General features: G+C 39.2%; 1 long non-coding RNA gene across 1 annotated transcript; it reads right to left on the bottom strand.

The window, feature by feature from the left end:
• Positions 1-7,775: 7,775 nt before the first annotated feature.
• LOC144454973 (uncharacterized) lies at positions 7,776-17,761 on the bottom strand. The gene is made up of 3 exons (XR_013483549.1): positions 17,695-17,761; positions 17,171-17,382; positions 7,776-9,207 (listed from the first exon to the last, which is right to left on the bottom strand). It is a non-coding gene; the product is annotated as an uncharacterized LOC144454973 (long non-coding RNA).
• Between the last annotated feature and the right edge of the window lie 660 nt (positions 17,762-18,421).

Raw genomic sequence — 18,421 nt, 5'->3', positions numbered from 1 at the left:
GACAGAGACTGTCATTTTTCTTTATGTCCCCAGTGCCTGACACATGGTAGGTATTTAATAAATGCTTGTTGATCGACTTAACTTTGTGATCATTACCACAGCACTATGTGGGCTACAACTAAAAAGCCTAGACTTTTTTTGCCTTTTCAGCTGAGTCCCTAATTGGCTTACCATATCCTACAGTGATTAGCAAGAGCTCCCAGGTCTGATTCAGGGTACCACTAAAAGATTCAAGTGAAGGCAATCATTTCCAGTGAGACCGGAAGGTCAACTTCTCTCTCATTGTATGGGGCTAAAGAATTTGCTAACTTGAGAGAATAAATACCCAAATTTGTTAGTGTCTTGGCCTTTAGGCACTATCTAAGGTCACTAAACTCATTAGTAAGTTTGAATTTCATGTTAAGAGTCCAAGAAATACTTATGTTTGTGTGTGTACATTGTATAGGTTTTTCTGTGTGTGTGTGTGTGTGTGTGTGTGTGTGTGTGTGTGTGTGTGTGTATATATATACATTTTTTTTTACAAAGACCCACGTCTAGGTACAAAATTAAATGGCCCCAATTTCAGATGGTGGGTCCCCAAATCCAGTAAATGCCACTAAATAACCATAGTGGCTTGCTTCATCTAAATTTCTGAAGTGAAAGTGATGAGGTATTTCTTTTCAGTTGAAACTTTTGTTGTGGGAGAAATATCTCCTGAGTTCATGTGGTAGGTTATTGCTGCTAAAATAGATCTACCACAAAACAGAAAATATATAGGTTAAAAACCTAGGTTTTATTATGTTCAAGCATGGGTTCAGATCTCAGACAAAAAATGAACCTGAGCAAAGATTAGGATTCTAACAAGGCCTCTTATAGACAAAATTGCATCAGAGTGACAGAGAAATAATTATTTAACATATTGCAATCTTGTACATTCCTCTTGGGCCATAAAAGTTAAAGAAAAAACAAATTCCTAATCCCATGCTTCCTTCAATGTCAAAAGTTGAACTTAGTCAAGCAGTCATAATATCATATATCCCCTAAGGAAACAAACCTAGTTAAACAGACTCTGTAGGTAAACTAAGTCAGGTTAGAGATTAAACTACATTTAGAGAGTTCGCAATAAACTGAGAGGAAGATTTACATGTCACCAAGATAACCTAGAAAATTGGCATCAGGAAAATCTTAGTCTGTGAGCTATGGGTTGTGACCCCACAGTTTAAGAAGCCTGAAGGGATTGCCAGTGGAAAAAGTTTAAGAAATCCTGGGGGACCTAACAAATAACTGAATCATTTAATGAAGCTCAGACACACTTTTGGCTTTTATTAAAGAAATGTCAAAGTATTCTCTTAACACTATTATTCCATGGGTCAGATTTTGCTCAGGTGGTCTGAGTATTAACAGAAGACAAGTTTTTAGTTAAAAGTTGGAGGAAGAATGGCTCTGAGCAATGACTAATAATAATAAAAGGAAACCAAGAATTTCCACAATACTTTATTTGGTTTTACAACAAGATTAGTTATATCTGGGAGTATAAATAAATTGAATCAGAAGAAATTTCTACCTGAAAAAGCTTGTTTGTTCAACTGAGCAATAGTTTTGAAGATTCCTCAAAGTCATCTATTCTTATCCTATATTACACAATCTGATAAGTTATAAAATGCCTCAAAATACAAACATTAGCTAGAAGTAATAGTTTATTACTCAACTTAAAGATGGCTTTTCGGAGGTTTATGACATCAGGTTGATGACTTAGTAGTCTTAACTATAAATTATTCACACTAACAGAGGGATGAAACAGTGCTGATAATACAACAAAATGCCTAGTCAAAATTTATATTTGGCTTTGGAAGGCAGTCAGTAATGGATGTTGTTGGTCAGTCATTTAAGCACATGCAGAAGCATTAGAGTGGGCCTAAGCAACATTGTCAAAAAAAAAAAAAAAAGCTAAGTTTATCTTTAGTAATACAACCTATCCTTTCCTGAGCCTTCTAGAAGAGCAGTATGAGATGCCAGGAAACACTGGAATTCTTAGTGTTAATAGATATGGGCTTTAGTCAGTTCTGCTGTTTACTAGCCACATGACCATGGACAAATCACTAATGGTTAGTGACTAACACATTCTGAGCTTGAGTCTCTAAATGTAAGAAAATGTGGATGACAATAATAATAGCTAGCATTGATATAGTTCTTTAAGGTTTGCAAAGCACTTATCTAATTTTATTCTCACAACAACCCTGGGAAGTAGATTATTATTATAATTCTCATTTTACAGTTAAGGAAACTGAGGCAGATGGAATAAGTGACTTGCCCAGGGTCACACAGCTAGTCAGTGTCTGAAGCTGGATTTGAACTCGGGTCTTCTAACTCCAGGCCCACTGTAATAAATTTTAAGAAAGCAAATAAAAGAACATAAAAATCCTTTTAATAAAAGGATTTGTTCTGTAAAATTTGGATTCAGTCAAAAGGCCCCACTTTAGGATCTAGAAGGCCACATGTGGCCTCAAGGCTTCAGGTTCCCCACCCCTGGTCTTAGGGGATGATATTTGCAGGTTCAAGTCATACTGCTGATTATTCCTTCTTAATGGGAAAATAAGGGCTCCAAGTTTTATAACCAATGGTTGACTACCTTCCCACCAAATACCAGTTCCACAGTGAACACATAGGGAATAGCAATGAAACCCATTTATACAAGTCAAACAAGAAATCAGCAAACAGTAAAAGAGAAATCAGAAAAAAGCAAACATTGGAGAATGCATACTGGACAGTTCAGAGGGAAGGAGCTCTCCCATTGGAAATGAGATAACTCTGCTCAACCAAGAGAGAGCCCTAGTTCTCGCCCAAAGGGAAGCTCCCCAATGTCTCTAGTGTAGCATCTGGGAATAAGGACATGATGCATACTGCTCTCTCCTCTCAGACTGGCTTATTCCCAGTGTTATTCTCCCGTTGGCAGCAACCTGAAGTGGGGTTGGCTTCGTCCATCATCTTTCTTTGTCGAAGCTAGATATATCTGAAAAGACTAGAGGGCCCAAAGAGATTCAAGAGGACTTGAAGATCTAAAGAGAGTGGAGCCCTCTTCCCTCAAGCTCCCCAGGGAATTCCTCTCCACCCATGAGGACAGTCCCATACCAATGGGCTTTGGGACTCAGGTTACATTAGTATGAATAGAAGCCTACATATCCCCTTTGTCCAGGGGTTTATATTTTCATTCTTTTTTTCAAAATAGGAAAAATGAAAAACTTTGTTCCAAGATTGGCGTGCAAGTTGGAGAAGGTGGTTTTGTTTTGTTTGGCGGAGAGGTGAAACCCTTCTGAATGCCCCTGACACCGTATCCTGTAAACCAGAGATGTCAAACATACACATGCAGCCCACAGTACTCTTGAGTGCAGCCCAAACCAGATTAAAATGTAATTGGGAAATAGTTTACAAAGGAAAAGTCCAATAAAACAGATATTACCTTCTAAAACTAGGTCAATATGTGGCCCATAGGGATCCTTATTTAGTGGCTCCTGTTTCTATTTGAGTTTGACACCACTGATGTAAACCATCACCTTTTCTGGTCTAAGTGGTTCCACTCAGACACTTATTCCATCCCTGACTGGCTATAATACCTGGAGTCATTTCAGACAGTTGACAGAGGGAACAATGTACCAAGTGATTTTAAAATAACCTACTAGGTAGGTAGTCACAAATAAATGAGAGTTGGCTCTACTGAACAGAGAGAAAACCAAAAAGATAAAGAAAAAGAGAATATTTCAGCACTTAAATACTTGCTATTTAATCGATATGATTCCAATTTGGGATTCTATCCATTGCAGCTAGGTGGCACATTTGATAGAGAGCTGGTCCTGGACTTGGGAAGAACTAAGTTCAAATCCAGCCTCGGATACTAGCTGTGTGAACTTAGGCAAGTCACTTAACCTCAGTTTTTTAACTGTAAAATAGGGATAATAATAGCACCTACCTCCCAGGGTTGTTGTGAGAATCAATGAGATAATATTTATGTAAAAAGAACCCTATGTGCAGCAAGGGGTTCCCACATGTAACAAGGACTATCCCCCCTGCCTGCATCAGTTAAAATTAATTATCTGAAACAAAAGAAATGGAGGACAAAATTACTGAGCATGTATCATTTAATTTGCAAAGCCAGCATCTGCATATCAAATCAGGTCATCTGACTCTTCAGATGTCAGAGACCCTGAGTGATTCACAGAGCTGATTTTTATAACAGAAAAGAGGAATTTTTCAAAAAATAACAGAAACTTGTTTTGAACATAATTCAATTGGACAAGGCAGGTCACCTGACTAGTTAGCTTCTCCCAGGTTTTCTTAATCTTATCCCAGAAGTCCTTGCCTTATAGGTGGTGCTTTTTATAACGTGAAAGTATACTATGAAAGAGGAGCTTGTGGTCAGTAGTTAGCAGTCACTCCCCCCCACACACACCCCATCTTCCTTAGAAGATTCCATTACTTAACTTAGACTCTGGCTCAAGAGAAAAAAGGAGCTTATATACTAAGACTGGAAAGAGGAACTTAACCTCTGGCTAACCTTTTTCCAGCTACCAGAAAGGGGAACTTAGCCTCTAGTCATTCCCCCTTTTTGCTAGAAAGAAGAACTTAGCCTGTGGTCAACCCTACTTTCTTTTAAACAAAAACACTTATGATTATTTTATTCCTCTAAATTATCTGCTACTAAATGATAAAGTTTTATTAATCTATTCACTAAATCTATAGGTAACCTAGACTTAAGAGACTATCTATGTCAGTCTGGCTTAGTTTAGGGCTAGCTTTTCCCAGAGAAAGGAGTTTAATCCTATAAGCAAACTAAAAATAAATCAAAGTAATACACTAATTGATTTCCTTTTCAATCCCCCTTTGATCCAAAAGGAATCATTTCCTTTATGTAACAGTTGAACAAAGAGTCAAACTCCTTCAGATGGTCTATGATTTTAACAATCAGTCTCCCTAAAAGGTCTGAGTGTGACTGCAAAGTCAGGGCTATTTGCCCCATTTCCACTAACAAATCTTTAGAAGTCTGCATTGCAGTGGAAAGGGAAGCAGTAGCTTTACTTCAAGTAAAGGGGATTCTTAAATCAAGATATCAATTGGGGGGGTCCTATTCTGACCCTTCTTGATATATCCATTTCTACTACGAGACTTTTTTAGGTTACATGAGGTATAATTTCTCCTATTAGCTTTGGTGACAATACATTTATCATCGTCATCATCATCAACACAAAAGTATGTGGAGAAGAATAGGCACTCATGATTTCAGGTGCTTAGTGGACCTGGTGACAGACCCCAGCATCTACGGGGCCCAAAGAACAGCTTTTGTCATACCTGATTATGAAGTCCAGGAACAGCATTATTCACTACCCAGTGTTCATATGAAAGGATTGGGCAATAGCACTAGGATTGATGGCAGTGATACAATTTCAAAAAGTGAGTGGGCTACCCTACAGATTAAAGCCTTATCATCTATGGCTGGCATATTTGCAAAGTTTTAAAGCAGCAGTCCCCTTTGGTACAGAAGCAATGGCACATGGGGAAAAGAGAACAGAACAAAGTCCTTTGTTAAGTTCCCCAGGTTCATTGGAAATGCTTGCTATAGATGAAAAGCGTCAAAGGTCTATTCTATACTGCAGCCCCATGCTGTGAGATTCTTTTAGCCTGCTGTGTAATTGTTGGAAGCAACAGATATACATTTCTGAAAGAAGTCACATTCTTAGGACAGCTCCGAAGGGGCTTCTTCCTTCCAGATCTTCTTCTCAGGTTCCAAGAGCATGTAGGAAAACAACACAAACTCAACATAAAATAGAGATATAAGAGGAATCATTACATTACGAACACATAATTCACCTGAAATTTCAGAGAATTTCAATTGTTACATCATGAGGGCCTGAATGGGAAAATGATTCTTTCTCTCTCTTAAAATTCTCAGATGCTTCAAATAGGAAAATAATTTCACCCTTTTCACAATTATCAATGCAATTGAGCATCCGTTTTAAAGACTGTCACATCTCTCACTAAGTCATGTCTCCCACTAATTCCCCCTTTATGAGGATATGATTACCATACTGATATAATGAAATGATGTTGTAGTATGACTTCCTATAAATTGAATATCCCATAAATTGTAAGGCTTCATGGTCTCTATTATTTGTAATTCAAATGACAATTCAAAATGATTCCTCACTATAGCAGTACTATACTAGCTTTAAATTATTTAGTCAAAAGTTACCAATAGGGTTTATCTCTTCTGTTTATTACAATGAAAAAATGAGGCTTCATTTTATACTTAAGTTATCAATGGAATTTGCTATGTGAGGAGAAAGGCAGGGACATAGCAACATTAGTTCTGTCTGATTTCAGGTATGAGTCATAGGCAGCCAATTTGTATGACAGGATGTCACAGCCAGGCTCAGAATTAACCAGGTGGGAAAATGATTTGCATGAGATACTGAGTCAGGGAAGGTCCTTACATTAGTCTTCCTAACGTGGTTCCCCAGCTATTCCCCAGGGACAGATATCCACAGGTGGTAGTTTATAGATACATTCCCATTGAGCTGCTGACATTTTTCTTAAATGGTGGACTAGTGGCCTAACTTAAAAGTACGGTTATCCTTTCCATGTTGCAACTTTCCCCATCACAGTTTTGATATATTATGGGTCAGCATGAGAAATTAAATGGGAATTTGGGGGGAGTTTTGTGGAAGCCACAGACAACACAAGGCCAGCAGACAACACAGGAAAAAGTTTAGAAACTTAGAAATGCATAAAATATATGCGCAGTATTATATAATATCAACATATTTTAGATCTTAATACCATAATAATTCAGTCTTCTCTGGTATGATGGGAGAGACAAAAAAATCCAGATTGTGTGGGCACCTCGCCACTACCCCCTGTGATATGCAAGTGATAACTGTATGTCAAATTAAAGTCCCACAAGATTCTGCCTTAAATAGCAAAGCTTCATTAATCATGTATTAGGGCAGAATGAAATTATTGTGTTCATGTAACAATAATAATTAACAGTATTGGTTCAAATCCATACAATATTCATTAATAGTCATTGCAGGCAAAATTCACCACATGTATATATGTCCTAAAGTATATCTAAATAAATCCATGATAGGTTTTAACCTCCCCCACCCCTTGGTCTGCTCTGTAGAGAGGATTAAGGAAGGGAAAGTACATCTGGCCACTTTAGGTGGGCTTCAGAATACAGCCTGCCAAGAGGAACTTTAAATTCCAGAAGAAGCCTTAATCAGATGACAATAATTCAGTGGAATGCATTTTAAAATTAAGTTACAGGGAAAATCATCTATCCTCTCCCCTTTGGTATTTTATTAACATCTAAACCTAGTATAGAATAATTAGTCAATTAAAAAGGCAGCAATAGTTAATTTATATAGTCTACCATATGCCAGGGATTTTTTCTAGTTCTCAAAGAAATTTCAGCATTCTGTAGTGCTTTAGAATGTTTAGTTTTTGATTTCTCAGTTATTATTTGAACCACCTGCTAACTTACATTATAGGGCAGTTAAATAGTAAGACTGAAGTCTTTCTCTTTAAGAGACTAGCTTAGAGGAAAATTTAACCCATCAAATATTTATTAGTTTTTGAACAATCTTACTATTTTTAGCAGTCCAATTCATAAGATGCTAAAGTTGCGTTAGCCAAATGACATCAATTTAGTCCATTTTTGCAAAGTAACTTTGTCCAAGCACTGTTGAAAATTCAGATCTGATTAGAGGTGGTAGATCTTCAAACTTCTTAGTAACAGATAAGAATTTAAGGCAAAAGATACTTTATTATTACAATGTTTTAAAGACTTATCACATTCACTTTAATAACTCAGGGAAGCAGCCTTTCTAACAGCATTCTGTAATATCGTAGAAAAATTTCACATAATAGTATGTTTTTAAAAGCATGTTTTCCTATATAGAGAATTGAGTCAAATTTATAAGAATACAAGTCATTCCCCAATTGATAAAGGTCAAAGAATATGAATAGGCAGTTTTCAGATGAAGAAATTAAAGCTATCTATAGTCATATGAAAAATGTTCTAAATCTCTATTGATTAGAGAAATGCAAAACAAAGCAACTGAGGTACCACATTATACCTGTCAGATTAGCTAACATGACAAAACAGGAAAATGATAAATGTTGGAGATGATGTGGGAAAATTGGAACACTAATGCATTGTTGGTGGAGTTGTGAAATGATCCAACCATTTTGGAGAGCAATTCGGATCTATGCCCAAAGGGCTATAAAAATGTGCATACCCTTTGACCCAGCAATACCACTTCTAGGGCTGTATCCCAAAGAGAGATCATAAAAATGGGAAAAGGACCCACATGTACAAAATATTTATAGCAGTTCTTTTTGTAGTGGCAAAGAATTGGAAATTCAGGGGATACCCATTAGTTGGGGAATAGCTGAACAAGTTGTGGTATATAAATGTATTGGAACACTATTGTGCTATAAGAAATAATAAGCAAGCAGACTTCAGAAAAACATGGAAAGACTTGTATGGAATGATGCTGCGTGAAGTGGGCAGAACCAAAAGAGCATTGTACATAGTAACAGCCACATTGTGTGATGACTAACTTTGATAGACTTATCTCTTCTTAGCAATGCAAGGATCTAAGATAACTCCAAAAGACTTATGATGGAAAATGCTGTCCACATCCAGAAAAAGAACTGATGGAGTCTGAATGCAGATCAAAGCATATAATTTGCTCTCTCTCTCTCTTTTTGTTACTTTTTTCTCGTGATTTCTCCCATTGGTTCTAGTTCTTCTTCACAACATGACTAATGTGAAAATAGGTTCAATATGAATGCATATGTTGAGCCTACATCAATCTACATGCTGTCTTGGAGTAGGGGGAGGGAAGGGGAGAGATGAGGAGAAAATGTGGAACTCAAAATCTTATGAAAATGAATGTTGAAAACTAAAAATAAACAAATTTATCATTAAAAAATAAGAGCATATTTTCCTAAATAAAAGAGAATTCATATTTCTAATCGTATGTCTAGTATTCCCTATAAAGTAAGTATAAGTAAGACACTTCAGGGTCCAGCGCAGAGGGTTAACAGTTGGCATTCTAGTGGTGTTCACTGGAAACTCTTCCTCTATCCTCTTGTAAGCCTCTGTGCAGTCTACATGGATGGTCAAAGTATGCAGGTATTAGGTCCCAGCTTGTCGCTTACAATAACCTGCTAAAATTTTGAAAAGCCTAGAATTAGTTCCAATCAGTGCTGACACTCTAGTGAGTATTAGAGGGTCTGGATATACCAGAGCTGGAGTCTCTACTTTTCTGTTCACATCAGCAACTCTCTTGGGAAATTTCAAGCTTACCTGGATATATTCCAGGTACAGATAGTCTTCATTGCTCAAACCACTAAGTCCAAGCCTTGTCATAGGCTTTCAAGGTATTTTGCCCAAATACATTTATCCCTTCCACGTAGCAACTTTCCCCATCACCATTTTCATATATTGCACATTGGCATAAGAAATTAAATGGTAATTTTGGGGGAATTTTGAGGAAGCTGAAGATGACATGTGAAGGCCAGCAGATGACACAGAAAAAGTTTAGAAACTCAGAAATGCATGAAATATATAGTATTGTATAATATCAACATATTTTATCTTTTAATACCATAAATATACATAATTTTTAAAAGTTAAAATAAGTAAAAAGTTAAAATTTGCAAAAAGAATATGAAAAGCAGCAGATGACATACAAAGGCTAGAAATGTAGAGGTATCTTAAAAAGTTTAGTAACTCATAAATGCATAAAATATATGTACTTCTATGTATAATATTACCTGTACACTATGTATTTTCCTGCTTAATAACATAAATGAACAACTGTACAACTTTTTTCTTAAAACTAAATTTGTGGTAAAAGAACTGCAGTTCTACACACTGGTGTGGGGATACCAAGCATGTTCACAGTAGTCTCTCACATGACATCTCATGGTGATCTGCAGTGATCTTTGCATCTTAAGTTTCTCATATCTTGTGTCATTTAAACACCATAAACTCTATTAAAATCATGGGTCCCAAGCGTAGTGTTCCTAATGGTTCAGAAAGTGCTCAAAAGAAACAGAGGAAAGTGACAACCCTGAAGGAAAAATTAGTATTGTTAGATATACTTCGTTCAGGCAAAATGACTGCTGTGGTTGGCTATAGCCACCACTGTGACATTAATGAATCGACCGTAAGGCATATCAAGAAAAAACAGAAGCAGGTACATAATAAATTCTCTCTCCCTCTCCAATAGCTAGAGACAAACTTATCTATAGAGACTGTAGCAAGTATGGAGTACAAAAACAATTTTATGGTGAACTGCTTTCTTTCCTATCAGGGCCACCTAATAAAATGGCTATGAGTGGACAAAATGCAGGTTTAGTTTCCCTGTTAAAGATAAAATGACTGGAGAAACACCTCTTTTTCCTTGAGATTAACAGGGAAAAGGAAGTGCTTACCAAAAACTACCAAAAAAAAATGGAAGAGCTTCATAGAAGAAATCAAGATCTATGTCAAAAAGAGTAGCAGAGGAAGGGAACAGAAGCAAAAGGACCAATTCACCTTGGGAAGAAATTAACAGACATGTGGGTATGCCTGTAGTGAGTTAGAGAAAGGAATTTCTCACGCCCAAGGAATGATGATAAGCATTTATTACAAGTGCCACCAGGAGAGAGGTCATCAGGACTGGTCTCATAGAAAGGAGAAGTTATTTCTTGTGGCTAGCACTCCATTTTGAAACCTCCTGAGGCAACCATGTTAACATGATATGAATAAGGTGGTATTTGATCTTTATGACAAAGGCACATTTAGAATCTGATGAGATATTTGCCAAGACTAATGCCTACTATTCATTTTTAGTTTATCATGGGGACAAATGATATTACTAGGAAGCACTGCTGGAGATAAAGTCCTAGCAAGAAACAGAAGCCCTTAGGTGGCATAACCAAATGAAAGAAGAGGCTTCTTGAGGAAAATTTGAATTGTTGGATAATGAAATAAAACTGATTAAGAGGGTAGCATCTGAAACATGGATCTGGGATTTGGGATCATGACTTAGGATATAGGAAGTATAAGCTTTTAACCTGGAATGGACAATACCTGACAAGAGCTAGCAAAATATATTTACTCTAAAAACTTGCAAATCTGATCAAGAAGACTTTAAATTGCAAATAAAGAAAAATCATCCATCTATTTCTGCCAAGCTAGATGCTAGAGTAAGCACTAGTATGGCATGGGAAGAAGAGAACCAGCTATTCACAGGAGACAATATATACCTACAGGGCAGTATAAGACTCATAGCCTCAGATGTTGCTAGATAAATTTACAGAGTATAGATGATTAACAATATGTACTAGAGATCCCAGTTCAAGAAAATAAATGTGACTTCACAAGTCTGACAATCATTCTCCTGACTCAAACACCTTGATGCCTGTAGGATGAAATACAAATATCTCTCCTTAATGTTTAAAGCCTTCTGCAATATGGCCTCAATCTACCTTTCTAGACTTATTTCATATTACTCCCTTTCCCTAGATCCTACATTCTAGCCAAACTAGGGACAACAAGCTGTTTCCCATACTCAAGCATTTCATTTTCTGCCTCTGAATATTTGTATAAGCTCTTCCCCTTGCCGAGGAAGTACTCTCCTCTCATTTCTGTCCTTCAGGACTATTACTTTCCTTCAAAATTCATCTGTATGTAACCTTCACAGAGTCTTCTTTCATCTTTACCCCTTAATTAAAGGATTTGTTCTGTAAAACTTGGACTTAGTCAAAAGGCCGCACCCAAGGACGTAGACCACACGCGGCCTTGAGGCTGCTGGTTCCCCACTCCCGTGATTAGGAAAAGGGTATTGGCTGATCTTAGCTTTGAAGGAAATATATGAAATAAATATAAAATGATTGAAATTTTACCAGTGGTAAATGTAGATGAAACCACAAATTCAGGGTTTCATTTGGCTTTGTTCTGCCTCCTTTAATCAGAACGGATAAAATCCAATTAAAGTACCGTTGGGAATGAGTCAGAGTGTAAACCTAGGAATTAGACAAAAGGTGGCAGACTAAAAATAGTATCCTTTTTGGTATCATTTTGGCCTGAAGATATCAACAAAGAACTATGTTAGATGATGCCATTCAATATCATTTTTGGCAATGATATGGCATCGAAAGTCTGTGTTAGACAATTTCCTTCATTATCTAGTTTGGCCATGAGATGGCATAAGCAAAATATAAGCAAAAGACAAAGTAATTGGGGGGGGGTATTCCAACAACTGTGGGGAGTTAGGGAAAGCATCACCTAGATTATGACATTTGAGCTGAGCTTTGAAACAAATGAAAGTGATCTTGAAAACAGATCGAGGAGAAATAATTTAAGAATGATTGGACTACCTGAAACCCATGGTCAAAGAAAGATCCTAGACATCATATTTCAAGAATTTATCAAGGAAAACTGCCCTGATATCTTAGATCCAGAGTGTAAAGTAGAAACTGAAAGAATCTACTGATCACCTCCAGAAAGAGATCCCAAAATAAAAAGTACTGGGAATATTATAGCTAAATTCCCAAGCTCCCAGGTCAAAGAGAAAATAATTCAAGCAGCCAGAAAGAAACAATACATACAAGAGCCACAGTCATGATCACACAAGATTTAGCAGATACCACATAAAAGAAGCAGAGGGTTTGGAATATGATATACCAGAAAGCAAAGGAGCTAAGATTACAACCAAGAATCACATACCCAGTGAAACTGAGTATAATCCTTCAGGAGAAAATGGATATTTAATGAGATGGAGGACTTTCAAGCATTCCTGATGATAAGACCAGAGATGAACAGAAAATTTCAAATTCTTACGGGAAACTCAAGAGAAGCATAAGAAGGTAAACATATCTCCATTAGGTAAATAAATGGTCAACGGACATGAACAGGCAGTTTTCAGATGAAGAAATTAAAGCTATCTATAGTCATAAGAAAAATGCTCTAAATCACTATTGATTAGAGAAATGCAAATCAAAACAACTCTGAGGTACCACATCACACCTATCAGAATGGCTAACATGACAAAACAGGAAAATGATAAATGCTGGAGAAGATGTGAGAAAATTGGAACATTAATACATCGTTGGTGGAGTTGAGAATTGATCTAACCACTCTGGAGAGCAATTTGGAACTATACCCAAAGGGCTATAAAAATGTGCATACTGTTTGACCCAACAATATCACTTCTAAGGCTATATCCCAAAGAAATCATAAAAATGGGAAAAGGATCCACATGTAGAAAAATATTTACAACAGTTCTTCTTGTGGTGGCAAAGAATTGGAAATCGAGGGGATGCCCATCTGTTGGGGAATGGCTGAACAAGTTGTGGTATATGGATGTAATGTAATACTATTGTGCTATAAGAAATGATGAACAGGCTGACTTCAGAAAAACCTGGAAAGACTTGTATGGATTGCTGAGTGAAAATGAGCAAAAGCAGGAGAACACTGTACACAGTAACAGCAACACTATGTGATGACTAACTTTGATAGACTTAGCTCTTCTTAGCAATGCAAGGATCCAAGACAACTCCAAAGGACAAATGATAGAAAATGCTTGTCCACATCCAGAAAAAGAACTGATGGACTCTGAATGCAGATCAAAGCATATTATTCTCTCTCTCTCTTTTTGTTACTTCTTTCTCGTGGTTTCTCCCATTGTTTCTAATTCTTCTTTACAACATGACTAATGTGAAAATAGGTTCAATATGAATGTATATGTAGAGCCTATACCAAATTGCATGCCGTCTTGGGGTGGGGGAGGGGAAAGATAGGGAGAAAATTTGGAACTCAAAATCTTATGTAAGTGAATGTTGAAAACTAAAATTAAACTTAAAAATAAAAAGGTAAACATGAAAGAGTAATCAGAAGGGTCTCAATAAAGTTAAACTGTTTATATTCCTATACAAGAAGATGATAAATATAACTCCTAAGAACTTTATCATTATTAAAGCAGTTAAAAGGAGTTTATATAGACAAAGGGTATAGGTGTGAGTCAATTATGTTGGGATGATCTCCAAAAATCATGAAGGGATGAGAAAGAGAGATGCACTGGAAAAACAGGGAAGGGAGATTTAGAATGGGAAAATTTTTCTCATATAAAAGAAGTGAAAAAGAGCTTCTACGATGGAAAGGAAAATGGGGGTAGGGTGGTGGATAATGCTTGAACCCCACTCTCATCGGAATTGGTTCAAATGGTGAAAAAATATATGTGTGTATGTGTACAGCATAGAATTTCCAGTAGGGAAATATGAGGGGAAGGAGATGAAAGAAAGGGGAGATGATAAAAGGGAGAGTGGATTAAGGGAGACAGTGGTTAGAAACAAAATAGACTTGTGAGGAGGGACAAGAGAAATATAGGGGGAGAGAGAGAGAGAGAGAGAGAGAGAGAAGAGAGAGAGAGAGAGAGAAGAGAGAGAGAGAGAAAGAGAGAGAGAGAGAGAAGAGAGAGAGAGAGAGAGAGAGAAGAAGAAGAGGAGGAGGAGGAGGGGGAGTGGATGGAGGGAAATAAATAGTAATTATAAGTGTGAATGTGAATGGGACAAGCTCACTCATAAAATGGAAGCAGATAGCAGAATGGATTAGAAAACAGAATTAAACAATATATTGTTTGCAAGAAACACACTTGAAACAGAAAGACATAGAGTCAAAATATGGGGCTGGGGCAGAATCTATTATGCTTCAGCAGAAGTGAAAAATGGCACAGGTAGCTATCATGATCTCAGACAAAGCAAAAGCAAAAATAGACCTAATCCAAAGAGATAATCAGTGAAACTACATTATGCTAAAAAGGTATCATAGACAATGAAGTAATATAAAAAAAAATTTAACAGCTACATTCTCTAATAAATGCCTTATTTCTCAAATATATGCTAAATATAGAACTGAGTCAAATTTGTGAAAATAAGAGCCATTCTAAGGAGAGAATAACATACACACTCAATAGGGTAGGGAAATATATCTTATCCTACAGGAAAATAGAGAGGAAGGGATAAGGAGGAGATGATAGAGGAGAGGGCAGATTGGGGGAAGGGGTAATAAAAATCACTTCTGAGGAGGGACAGGGTCAAAAGAGAATAGAATAAATGGGGGGCAGGATGGGATGAAGGGAAATATAGTTAGTTTTTTACAACATGACAACTATGGAAGTGTTTTGCATGGCAACACATGTATAACCTACATCTAGTTGCTTTCCTTCTCAATGAGGGTGGGTGGAGAGGGAGGAGGGGATAAAATTTGGAACCCAAAGTTTTAAAAACAAATGTTAAAAATTGTTTTCACATACAACTGGGAAATAAGATATACAGGCAATGGGATATAGAAATCTATCCTGCCCTATAGGAAAATAGAAGGGAAAGGGGATATGTTAAGTGGGGGAGATAGAAGGGAAGGCAGATTAGGGGAAAAGGTATACAGAACGCACTCCATCTTGGGGTGGTGGGGGGAGGGGCGAGATGGGGAGAAAATCTGGAACTCAAAATTTTGTAGAAGTGAATGTTGAAAACTAAAAACAAATAAATTAATAAAAATAGCCATTCCTCAATTGATACTCAAATGATATACACAGGCAGTTTTTAGAAGGAGAAAATCAAAGCTATATATAGTCATGTAGAAAAATGTGGTAAATCACTATAAACTTGAGAAAAGTAAATTAAAACAACTCTGAGATACCGCCTCATACCCATCAGAAATGACAGATGCTGGAGGGGATGTGAAAAAATAGGTATACTAATGAATTGCTTGGTGGAGTAGCGAACTGCTCCAACCATTTTGTTTTGTTATTTAGTCCTTTTTCAGTCCTGTCTGATGCATTGTGACCGTTTATGGGGTTGTCTTCACAAAGATACTGGACTGGTTTGCCATTTCCTTTTATAGATGAAGAAACTCAGGCAAACGGGGTTGCGTGGGTCAGACAGCTACTAAGTGTCTGAGGCTGGATTTGAACTCAGATCATCCTGAGTTTGTGTATATAATATTACATGATAATATATAAACATGTTATTTATTTTTATTCTTTTTAAATTTTGAGTTCCAAATTGTCTCCTTCCTCCCAATCCTCCCTTACCCACTGAGAAGGCGAGCAATATGTCAATTATATATGTGAATCATGCAAAATGTATTTCCATATTAGCCATATAACAAAAAGGTGAGAAGATTATGCTAAAAATAATAAGTTAAAAAAAAACAGAGGAAGAAACTGAGGCCAGTGAGTTGAAGTAACATTTAAGGAGTTATTGATCAGCAGCTGAGTGACACAGTAAAGAAGTGGGACACTTACTGGCTATAAGGTCCTAAGCAAGGCACTTGATGTTCTATGTCTCAATTTCCTCATCTATACTATATAGTAACCTGTAAGGTCTCTTTGAAAAATTAAAAACTTTTTATGGCAGCATCTTTTATATCTACCAATGAAATTGCTATACCCCTCCCCCCTGCCAAAAACCAAACCAAAACAAAGAAAACCTCTGCATGTCAAAAGACAGGCTTGATTATGTGGCATCTCAACACTGAGCTCCATTTGAAAGAAGGCTTCCTTAGGACCTAAAAGTAACTACCCCTTTATTTTTCCTGCTAGGAATACCAAAAATAAATAAAGGTTGTTGTTTTTATTGTTTAGTCCTTTTCAGTCGCGTCTGACCCTCCGTGACCACATTTGCGGTTTTCTAGGCAGAAGTACTGGAGTGGTTTGCCATTTTCTTCTCTAGCTCATTTTACAGATGAGGAAACTGAGGCAAACAGGGTTAGGTGACTTACAAATAAACATCTGAGGCCAGATTGGAAGTGGGGAAGGTGACTCCACCCGCTGCAGCGCCATCTAGGGGGCCAGGGTGTAAATAAAGGCACCAAGAATCAAAGTGCGTGGGGGGGAGGGGCGGGGGCCCACTTCTTCCCACTCCACCCGCAGACGTCAGGACCCTTTCCTCAATTCCCCTCCCCCCACCCACCTCCTTCCCAGACCAGCCAGACCCTGCCTGTCACGTGACGGGGAGGGGCCTGACAGGCCTATCCTACCCAGGGCAAGTTCCTCCCCTTCAACACCAGTGGCCAAAGCCAGCACCACTTATCTCCCCGCTGCGGACCCCGGCCCCGCCCCCATACCGCCGGTCTCAGCACCTCACTTTCGGTTTCCTGTAGGGCCCTCTCCCTTCCCCCACTTCCGTTTCCGGCCACGCGTCGCTTCCGCCGCCCCACATCCTGTTTCCGGCTAGAGTCGCATTCGTTTCCTGTGGGTTTCCGAGGCCTCTTGAGATGCCCTTCCCCCATTAGGCTGCGGGCCTGGTGGAGGAGCGTGGCGGCTGGCAAGGTAAAGCGCTTCCTGTGGCTGCCTGTGAGGTGGAAAGGAAGGAGGAGCAGCTGCGGGGGAGGGGAGGGATGCAGGGTGGGCCTCAGCCTTCGGCCGGGACAATGGGGAAGGCCGGCCCCTTCTGCTCCGTGAGCTGTTTCCACAGCCGAGGGGTCCGAGGCCCCTGCCCGAGGTTCCGGCACCAGCTCTGCCCCTGCCCTGCCCTTTTCTCCTCCTGCCCTTCCCCTGCCCCTCCCTTTCCTCATCTATTCCTCTGCCCTTCCCCTGCCCTTCTTCTCCACCTGCCCTTCTGCCGGCCTTCTCTGCCCCTCCCATGTTTTTGCCCTTCCCCTACCCCTGCCCTTTCTCTTCCCTTCTTCTTCCTCTGCCCTGCCCTTCCCCAGCCCTTCCTCTGCCCTTCCTCGTCTTTTGCCCCTCCCCTTCCCCTGCCCTGCCCTTCCTCTATCCCTCCCTTCCCCTGCCCTTCCAGTGCCCTTCCCCTGCCCTTCCAATGCCCTTCTTCTGCCCTTTCGCTGGTCTTCTCTTCCTCAGCCATTCCTCTGCCCTTCCCCTTCCCCTGCCTCTCCCCTTCCCTTCCCCTGCCCTTTCTCTACCTTTCCTCTATCCTGCCTGTTCCCTTCCTCTTCCTCTGCCCCTGCCCTTCCCCTTCCCCAGCTCTTCCTCTACCCTTCCCTTTCCTCTGCCCCTGCCCCTGTCCTTCCCCTCCCCCTCCCCTGCCCTTCTCTGCCCCTGCCCTCCCCCTTCATCTGCCCTTCCTCTGCCCTGCCCTTCTCAGCCCCTGCCTTACCCCTTCCTCTGCCCTTCCCCTGCCCTCCCTCTTCCCCAATCCCTGCCCTTCCTCTACCCCAGCCCTTCCTCTGTTCTTCCTCTGCCCTTCCCCTGCCCATGACCTTCCCCTTCCCCAGCCCTTCCTCTACCCTTCTCTACCCCTGACCTTCTACCCTTCTCTTTCCTCTGCCCCTGCCCTGCCATTCTCTACCCCTGCCCCTACCCTTCCTCTGCCCCTGCCCTCCCCCTTCCCCTGCCCTTCCTCTACCCTTCCCTTTCCTCTGCCCTGCCAT

This window comes from Phascolarctos cinereus, unplaced genomic scaffold (assembly GCF_003287225.1).
Source record: "Phascolarctos cinereus isolate Bilbo 61053 unplaced genomic scaffold, phaCin_HiC Scaffold_8;HRSCAF=390, whole genome shotgun sequence".
Lineage (NCBI taxonomy): Eukaryota > Metazoa > Chordata > Mammalia > Diprotodontia > Phascolarctidae > Phascolarctos > Phascolarctos cinereus.
This window is presented reverse-complemented; position numbering and strand designations above follow the sequence as displayed.